Below are 9620 nucleotides of genomic sequence, written 5' to 3' on the forward strand. Positions count from 1 at the left end.
CTATGTCTTCTTATATGCCTTCTGTAATATTCTTCATGTTCAGTCTAGATTTTCCATTAAGAATGTGGAATAGCTGTCTTGAAAACTATGTTTATTTGTAGACATAGGTTTACAGAATATTATTTTCAATCTTATTATTTTTCTTTAAAGTCTCTATCTTGGCAGCAACATCAGATTTATTGGTTTCCTAGAATTCTTTATCAAAATAAGAACCAGAAAATTGCACATCTAGTCACTATCACAGATTTTATTTTCACTATAATTTCTATATGCCAGATTTTATATGTACTTGCTATTACATGCCATCATTATAACACAGATATATTATGTAATGTAGCATATTATATTTGTAGGGAAAATACTCTTTGAAGTGATCTAGACTCTATTTTTGCTGTCTCTTTGGGTCATGGAAGCTATTTTTCTTATCAGAGTGTGTTTGGGGCTATCTCCTCCAGTCCTTAACTTTGTTTATCCCAGCAAAATGTGCTTACACATTGGGGAAAAATGTATTAAGGAGATATTAAGGCAGAGGCACTTCCGTGAGGGATTCCTGCCATCTTCTGTGCTGTGGGGCAAAGATTGTTTCTCTCCAGCTCATTCCCAATTCAATTCAATTGGGTAGAATTGACCCAAGCAATGGTTATGGAGAAAGCCTCATCCCCTGCTGATAGAGTGGGAATTTGTGAGACAGTATTACACAATACTAAACCAGGCCCCAGACATGCTACATAGATATTATGGAAATAACTCTTCCTTTGTCCTTGGGGGTTTGGATTCAAATGGAAAGCCAGCAGATGCAGACTATGAACAGAAAGAAATTCAGAAGATGGTGATGTCACTAAACTTCACCAACTGCCACCAAGATTTGTCACATTGATGCTCATGCTACTCTAAATGATGGTGTGGTAGTCCAGGTGATGGGACTATCAGACAACAACCAGACTCTGCAGTGATTCATGCAAATATTTTTCCTTGCCGCTGAGGGTTTTGTTGCAAATAAATTCTATGTTCATAATGATGACTTCAGATACCAAGATGAGATCTTTGATGGCTTTGTCACTGAGCCTCAGGAGGAATCTAAGGAAGAAGTAGAGGAGCCTAAACAGCAGATACCTGAGGTAATACCTGATGATTCTGGAAATTTCTATAAGACTGTCAGCTATGACATGGAAGAACCTTTTGAGGAGCCTGTTACTGAACCAGAACTAGAGCAAGAACCTGTATCTGAAATCCAAGAGGAAAAGTCTGAGCCAGTATTACAAGAACCTGCGCCTGAGGATGCTCAGAAGATTTCTTCTCCAGCACCCATAGACATAGCTCAAACAGCACAGGAAAACTTGAGGACATTTTCTTTGACATTTGTGACCTGTAAGAACCTTCCTCCCAGTGGAGTTGTTCCTGTTCCTGGGACGCCACCTCATGTTGTTGAAGTAACAGCTTCACAGAGTCTAAGCCTCAATTTCAGATTCCACCACAGAGGCCTCAGAGGGATCAGAGTACAAAAACAATGAGTAAATATTCCTCCTCAGTGGGAACCTCGACTAATCTATAAGACTGGTGAGCAAGGTGATGTTGAACCCTGAAGAACTGTGAGACACCCTGATAGTCACCAACTCTTCATTTGCAACCTGCCTCATGAAGTGGAGAAAGCAGAACTTAAAGATTTCTTTCAAAATTATGGGAATGTGGTGGAGCTGTACATAAATAATGGTGGAAAATTACCCACTTCGGGTTTTGTTGTGTTTGATGATTCTGAGCCTGTTCAGAAGGTCCTTAGCAATAGGTCCATCATGTTCAGAGGTGAAGTCCGTCTGAAGGTGAGAGAAGACTCAAACTGCCTGAGAAGTGGACCTTCGAGATAACTGCCTGTGAGGACCTAGAGGCCTTCTAGGTGGGCTGGGTGGTGGAATGAGGGGCACTCCCCATGGAAGCATGGAGCAGAAACCAGGATTTAGAGTGGTAAGGGGGACTCCTCCAAGGCAGTGAATTAATTGCTCTTCACTGATCTTCATGAAGCATAAAAACCTCAGCTTCTGCAGAATGGTGAATTTTTTCAACCAGCCTTTGTTATCTTGGAGTATGATGATCCCAGTCTTATAAACTGCTTAAGTTTGTACGATTTTACTTCTTTTGGTGTTAGTGGTATGTGCTCCCTCCCTTCTTCCTTCTTCTCCTGGTCTTTTAGTCATTACTTCCAGCTTTGTGGAATGCTATTTTAGGAGTAACTAATTTTTAAATAAGAAGAAACAAAAGACCGAATTTCCTTGCTTATTTGCATATACAGAATTTTTTTAAACAGCCATTTCCCCAAAGCAATGGGTCTTGCTTATTACTGACATTTGGTATGTTTCATTCATTGGAATAATTTCTTACTTATTTTCAAAGTGTGTCAAAGTCTGTTAGAAATGAAGGATTTGATAAGCATTCTGGAGGCAGGAAAAATTCAAATTGTTTATTCTTTGAGAATTATTGACTACCTTCTGATGTGGAAAAATTGCCATTTGGCCATTTGGAAATTTTGACATTTGATTCTCCCTAGCGTGGTTAAAAACTGAATAAAGGTTTTTAAAAAAAGACATTAAAGAGACATTGCTTTTGATAATATTTACGGTATGTACCTCAAATGTAGCAATAAGTAGGAAAAGATGAAATATTTGAAGAGATACTAACAAGTTAGAATTGAGTAAAATTAAATTCACAATTTACTCTTTCCTTTTCTATTTACTAACAGATTTTAGTAAAACAATATTATATCGCGATTAAGTGGCACTATGATAGTCCCAAAGTGGTAACTCTTAAGCAATTAGTATCTGGAACCATTATGGTTTAAAAGAACCTTTTGTGGAACTATTTGACACTCATAGTACTATTTTTCACTTTGGGGAAGTAAATCTGAAAATGTGAAAGCTAAAGCAAACAAAATGAGATATTACACCACACCCATTAGAATGTCTGCTATGATTAAAGAAAAAGCAAACTTCAACAACAACAACAAAAAGTAGCAAGTATTGATTAGGATGTGGAGAAATTGGACCCATGTACATTGCCACTAGAAATAAGAAATAGCGCAGCCACTGTAGAGGGCAATATGGTGATGATTTTTGAAATCTTGAATAAGGAATCACAATTTTACTTAGAAATTTTACTCAGTGATATAGAACCAAAAGAGTCAAAAGTAGAGACTCAAGATGATATTTGTCTATTAGTATTCATAGTAATGAATGCTGAGTTTTAATTTGGGCCAATGAAAGAGTTCTAGAGATAGTGGTGATGATTGTACAAAATCTGAGCATGCTTCATGCCACTAAACTGTATACTTAATGGTAAATTTTATATTACCTTTATTATACTAATATAATAATAATAAGAGCAATAATAAAACCTTTATAGCACTGTTCATGTTCTGATTGTTACCATTATTGTACAGTCATTGTAATTAGATATCATCACTTAGAAACTCCAGGGCTTATATCAGATAATGTTACTTTGAAGTGTTCATTTTAGAATATACTTAGGTGCAACTATTTAATGGGAGCACATGAGCTTTATCTGAGTAATATATGCATTGAAATGAGGTCCAAATTACTGAATAGCCAAGGAAGATTTACATAATACACTATTTTTGACACCAAATAAAAAAGAAATCGTTTTTTGGTAGTAGCCATGATTCTTATGACTGGGCCTTCATTGCTAAAATGACTTTGGCAAGTGAACAGAAGTATAAAATCTCATTATCTTCTAAAATCATAGACCTAATTATGATATGCAGGTTATTATATTAGACTATCTGTATTTTGTAACCTACCATGCCATGTTTAATGAGGATTTTTAGTGATAATGGAGTATTCAGGACCAAATAAAATTCTGCTGCTTTTCCTTGGAATCTGGAAGTTGTGTTTTTATCACTGCTAATTTACAAACATTGCGGGGTTGGACAGATGCAGTTTATCCTTGGTAAGGCACAGCAGAGCCAACCACTTCATTGTAGTTGGAAAATTTACAGGCCTTTTATCCAAGTTTATCTGGGGAAGAACATTAGTTCAGCTAACCATCAGATTTTATGTAAAAGGGAATTAACCTTGGAATGGTATAGCAATGAAGTGCTCACATGTTGAGAGTGACTTTTGGATATGCTTTACAGAGTAAACTAATCTACAGACTTGACTGTTTTGATTATATTTAGATTTGTTGAAAAGATAAATAATTATTTATATACTCAAAGATGTTCAGGGACGTTATAGGAATTCTAGTCTACAAATCATATTATGTTGCCATTTCCTAGAAATGTAAATGAGAAGGATGTGGATAGTCACTAACATTCTTCCAGTGAGCAGATTCCTTTGCGGGGGAATGACTTCCAATCTTTATAATTCCATGAATTGTCTTTCAGCGATTCATGATCGTAATCTGATCAATTTGTTTATCTGATGGAAATCTCACAGCCAATGGGAACGTCCCAATGCCTTTGGCAAGTTGTCTACTTTCTTAGAGTAGCCCATCGGAATGTTTTTAGTACTCCATACCTAAGTGTTTGCCACCTTCCGTCTCTCACTCTCCTGCCCCACTCCACATACTTTTATTCATATGGTGTGAAGCTTACTGCACTAAATATTAGGATTTCAAAATCCTACATCATTTTACATACTAGTTTTTTTTTGTTGTTGTTCTTTTTAGATATACATGACAATAGAGTACATTTTGACATATTAATATGTATATGGAATAAAACATTCTAATTGGAAACCCATTCTTGTGGTTGTACATGATGAAAGGAAAAAGTTATAAGAAAGTTATGTCAGATGCATTCTGTTGTCTTTCCTATTCCCATCCCCCCTCCCTTCCCCTCATTCCCCTCTGTCTAATCCACTGAACTTCTATTCTTGCCCTCCCCCAACTTGCTGTGCATTAGCATCCACATATCACCGAGACCATTCAACCTTGGTTTCTTTAGGATTGACTTATTTCACTTAGCATGATTGTATCCAGATCCATCCATTTACGGACAAAAGTCATATTAGTTCTTTATTGAGGATGTGGGTAGATATTTCTACTTAGAAAGGTATTAAAGGACAAAATTTCTCATCAATTACTACTATCCTAAGTATTTGACAGAGACATTAGCCATTTGTGCCCTGGCTTTTTTAAGACCATTAGAAATGCAAAGATACTATAAATAAGTACACTTAGAAATTTCTATCAATTTTAAGATGAAGTGGGATTAAGGTCATTGTGAATACTGTCTCTGTAGTTGCTTTTATGGTAAAAACCCTTATAAGTACAAAAAATTTAATTGGTCTTTAGTTTAAAACATAGATTAGTCAGGTGATTTATTCTTGCTGTTTTATAGCTACCTCCCTATTCATCATACATTTAAAAATAAACTCCTCAAAGTTGAAATGGTAGATTTTTTAACATTTCAATAGTAATTCTTTAAGTAAAATATCCACCTTGATCTATGATAAGGATATTAAAGGAAAAATTTATTGAAGAAAAACAAAATGGCAAGCTGAGAGAAAAAAATATAGATATTTGGTCCAGTTAGAAGTTGAAATTTGTCATAAATTGTCACAAGCACAGTAGGAATAAGATCATTTTGCTGCACAGCCTTCCTGAATCTGCTTCAAAGCAAAGCGTAACACAATACCAACTTAATCCTATTGAGATCTGAGAGTATAAGAAGGTACTTAGTGATGTATACCTTCTTTAATTCAACATGAAATTTTAAGTAACTGAGAAATCAAAAAGCATTGAGGAGCACTGGAGTGGAGGATTTCCAAGGTTTATAAAAATATACATTAAAAAGTAATTGTTTAGAGAATGACTAGCAATACAATTTGTAATAATTCCTTGAAACTATAAAAGTCAGATATAATGGTTTCAAATAAGCAAGTAAATAATCTGCCTCTTGCATTTATTTTAATTATTCTTAGGTTATTTTGTCACATTAAAGTTCCTTTCTCTAAGTTTGATAGAAGAATTAACATTGTAATCTTATTTATTTTGAAGAGAAGTATATTTACTATAAAGGACCAGAAAACTATTTTTAAAAATTACCAGAAAAATTTAATCCTGCATTACAGACTAATCTCAGTATAAAAATTGATGTAAACCAAGAATTTAATTGAAATATGCTCTCATTTACCTGTGAATAATGTAACTTTTCATTTTCAAAATAATTACTTAAATTATCATACCATAAGTTATGTTGTAAAAAGGGAAAAGAAATACCAAGTTTTAAAATGATTTTTGTGTAGAAAATATTTATAATTTTTGTTTTCAACTGCTGTAAGCATTGACACATATCAAGATAAAATATGTGGTTATACTTCTTTGAATCTAGTTTGTTCAATTTTGCCTATTTTTTTTCTGTTTTTATGTCAAATCCAATCTTATCATTATATCTTTCTTATATGTAGAGGCATTTTATGTATTATTTCCTTGATGATTTCCAGAGTTTTGCATTTTCAAACAAGTGTTAATGTCACCCAGTCACTTTCGATAGAAAAAAATCTGCTGAGACTGTTTATGGGGTGGAATGTCAATTTGGGGAGAAGTGGCATTTTTCCATTATTGATCTTCAAAACCATGACAAGTGTATAAACTTTCCTTGTGTTTGCCATTTTTACTTTTCTTTCAATGGCTTATAGTTCTTGGTGTAGAGATCTTGCAAGTTTTTTAATAAAATTCTTTTGGTTACTTGAATTTTTAACTTTATATCAAATATATATATAAATGTAAATATAAATATATGTGCTTATAAATAGGATCATATGTTACAAATGTATAGCTCTATGAATTTGGACACTCTGGATTTACCCCTTGAACATATATAACTAACTTTAGATAAAGCATCAGAATAATGAATCAGGTAACTGGAATGGAAGCTCGTGGAAGATGCCGTAATGAAGGACTTAGTGGAGATGGCCGCATGATGCTGTGGTTTACTCAGGGCAGTTAGAGTAGCTGCATAGGAAGAAAGTGCCTTTGTAAACCACTTTCAACTTAGAAACTAGGGCTGAAAACAGCCAAAGCTCTTCCTCCTAGGCCCCCCACTCTCTGGTATTCTGCAGAACTCCATCAAAATGACTTCATGTATACAGGAGACCACCAGTACTTCCCTGCCTTCAGTGTTCACAAGTGAAATCTGTGCAATTTCATTAACCACAAGATAAATACTAATGTAACCTCTAATAGCACAGATTTTTTTTTATTTGCTGTAGAGATGAACTCACATATGACAGATGATGCCTGTCATTGAAAATGTAAATAATTATGTCATCTATATCTTTGATAGTATGCTTATGTATTTCTAAATAAATTGTAAGAATATACGATTACAAAATCCGGATGTTGGACATCTGTGTTCTAGACTCTTTCTAGATTTATTTCTCATTACTGGGTTAATTTTGTAATATTGCAGGTAATTAAAAAGGAAATAAATTTGACTGTGATTGTTTGAAAACTCTTTCCCTCCCTCCTTCTTCCTCCCTGTGTGTGTGTGTGTGTGTGTGTGTGTGTGTGTGTGTAGTTGTTGAGAGACAGACACACAGACAGACTCATCCAGGGTCAAGTTCTGATTATTCTTTTTTAAAATTTTCTCTCAGAATACAGTATATGACAAAAACAGAAATGATGAGGACTCCACTGACACTTCGCTTATTATCTTTTTAATACTTTATTAAAGGGGTCACTATTTCTAAGAGCTTAATACATGATTTTGAAAACCACAATAAGCATTTGGTTCCTCAGATCTAAATTTAACTGTCACAAATGTCTGTATTTTATATGTTACTTAATTAAATAAGATTTCCAAAATTAAGTAATGATTTATTTTCCTAATACAATAGTTTTCCCCTATCTACAGTTTCATTTCTGATGGTTTCAGTAATCCATAGTCAACCTCAGTCTGAATGTATTACAGAAAATTCCATAAACATATTGTGTGTATGTTTTATGAGCTCACTCTGAGTAGCATGAATTGTCCCACTGGAGACATGAATCATCCCTTTGTCCAGTGTATCCATACTGCATAAGCTACCAGCCCGTTAGTCATTTAATAGCAGACTCAGTTACACAACAGTTGTGCTTAACTAGCCCTTATGTTACTTAGTAATGTTGCCAAAGGGAAAATATAGTGATTCTTTCAATTTAGATAAGCCAAAAAAGAAGGATGGATTCAGTTCAATAAGATACTTTGAGAGAGACTACATTCACATAACTTCCATTACAATCTTATTGTAATTGTTGCATTGTATTACTAGTTATTATTACCAATGTCTTGCTGTGTCTAATTCATAAATTAAACTTTACCATAGGTGTATATGTATTGGAAAAACCTTAGGAGTGTGTGTGTGTATATATATATATATATATATATATATATATATATATATATATATGGATCAATACTATGTGTGTTGTCAGACATCTGATATGGAGTTGATATGGAGTTTGGAACATATTCTCCATGGAGGAAGAGACGATTGTGGTAGAAAACATGAATTCTGAATGATTTAAACAGCATATGGCTTGCTTCTATTTTGTAGTCATTTTATTTTCTGATTATTTGTAACTGGACATTTATTCCTGGATTTGGCTTTATTTCAAGTCACTTTCCCCATGGTTTATTTACCTCTCTCCCTTGAGACATTTTCCTTAATGGAGATCTGAGAAGTCAATAAGAAAACTGCAGAGGTTATTGAATTTAATAGTCAATCATCTGCTGGACCTTGATCACTATGACCTTCTTACCCCAATATTCTTCTCAAAAAGAGACAATCTGTGGTGCTTATCTTCTCACTAGAGACCCTCAGGAATTTATCTGATCCACTTTTTCTTACCTGCTCTGATCTAAACTCAATGTTGTATGAAATGATTTTTCCTTCAGAAATAGTAGGCTGTTCACCTACTTGTCCTTTTGCTTGCTAAATAAATCAGATTTCTTGGAGTCCTCTGGTTTTTACATTACCAAGCTTAGTTATTACATATTAAAAATTATATATTGGGTAATAATATGTAGTATACTTGAAAATTCTATTGATGGTTTCACTTCACTTACTATCCAGTAAATGGTACTTACATATTCATACATACAGTTCGATTTGCTCAACTATCAAAGAACCACATTTAATTAACCATTTATTTGCTGCTCCCTAAGAATATTTTTTAGATTTGAGTCTGCACATTGTTAGATATTCAGCAAATTGTATAGAATGTTAAAGGCGGGTTCAAATTCAAAAACTATCATACAATTGTTGGTAATTCTATGGGGTGACATAATCAATTCTCTGAAGATTCATAAAGAAGTGAATAGAGATCTAGCTCTGAAATTTTAAGTAGCATTCATGGGAAGACCTGAGAAAATATCGCTTGCAGAAAATATACCAGTATATTTTATTTTCACAGTATTTGTGTTGGAATTTCCAAGAATGTAGGATTTTTCATCTGTCTTCTTTCACTTAGCAGAATGTTTTTGAGACAATATATTTATAGAAAAAGCCTTAAGGAAAAGCACTTGATTGTGACGGCAAGGGTAGAAAACCATTTGGCAAACATTTCACATATACCCATTCATGATTAAAAAAAACTTGAAATAAATTAGGACTAGAGGGGTTTTGAAC

At 34.0% G+C, this 9620-nt stretch overlaps 1 pseudogene across 1 annotated transcript; it reads left to right on the top strand.

The window, feature by feature from the left end:
- Positions 1 to 624: 624 nt before the first annotated feature.
- LOC306655567 (ras GTPase-activating protein-binding protein 1-like) lies at positions 625 to 1986 on the top strand (annotated as a pseudogene). Its single transcript has one exon. The product of its transcript is annotated as a ras GTPase-activating protein-binding protein 1-like (transcript).
- The last annotated feature ends 7634 nt before the right edge of the window (positions 1987 to 9620 follow it).

The sequence above is a fragment of the Sciurus vulgaris genome (assembly GCF_902686455.1).
Source record: "Sciurus vulgaris genome assembly, chromosome: 2".
NCBI lineage: Eukaryota > Metazoa > Chordata > Mammalia > Rodentia > Sciuridae > Sciurus > Sciurus vulgaris.